The 467-nt window shown below is 73.7% G+C and overlaps 1 protein-coding gene across 6 annotated transcripts in view; it reads left to right on the top strand.

Moving 5' to 3' along the window:
* LOC104841904 (Sjoegren syndrome nuclear autoantigen 1 homolog) overlaps nt 1-467 on the top strand; it is a 19,416-nt gene continuing 18,949 nt past the window's right edge. For 4 of the 6 annotated variants that reach the window (XM_010584034.1, XM_010584193.1, XM_010584113.1 and 1 more), the window contains exon 1: nt 1-64. The gene's annotated coding sequence lies outside the window, so the exon portion shown is untranslated. Of the gene's footprint in view, nt 65-101; nt 255-467 lie in introns of those variants that run through there. The other 2 variants (XM_010584276.1, XM_010584529.1) reach the window with 2 other exon arrangements.

Raw genomic sequence — 467 nt, 5'->3', positions numbered from 1 at the left:
GCCGGGCCACGGCGGGGCACCCGGCTTCCTCGGTGGGAGCCGACAGGGCGGGAACGCCAGGCAGGTGGGGGCAGTAGGGGGACTTGCGAGAGCAGCGGCGGGGCGGGGGGAGCGGCGCCCGGCCGCGGGATAGGAAAGGGAAGGTCTCCTCTTACCTACCCCCTCCTCCCCTTCCGCCCAGGGACTTGATGTATAGGCAGGAGCCATTTTGTGTAGGGCTCGTCTTCTGCGAGGAAGCGCTCGGCGGCGAAGAGGTTGTTAAAATGTCCCTGGGGAGGCGGCGGTGCGGGTCAGGCCCGGCCCGGCCCGGCTGGGCCCTGCCGCGGCGGCGGTTTCTCCCGACCCGCGGTGGCGGGGCTCTGCTCCCGGCCCCTGAAGAAACGCCGCCAGGCTGCCGCAGCCCCGGCCGCCGAGGGAACGAGGCGCTGGCGGCAGAACGGCCCGGGCGCGCTGAAACCGCCGCCGGG

The sequence above is a fragment of the Haliaeetus leucocephalus genome, unplaced genomic scaffold (assembly GCF_000737465.1).
Source record: "Haliaeetus leucocephalus isolate CR32 unplaced genomic scaffold, Haliaeetus_leucocephalus-4.0 Scaffold0, whole genome shotgun sequence".
NCBI classification, from domain to species: Eukaryota; Metazoa; Chordata; class Aves; order Accipitriformes; family Accipitridae; genus Haliaeetus; species Haliaeetus leucocephalus.
Note: the sequence above shows the minus strand (reverse complement) of the source record. Positions and strands in the feature narration are given on the sequence as shown.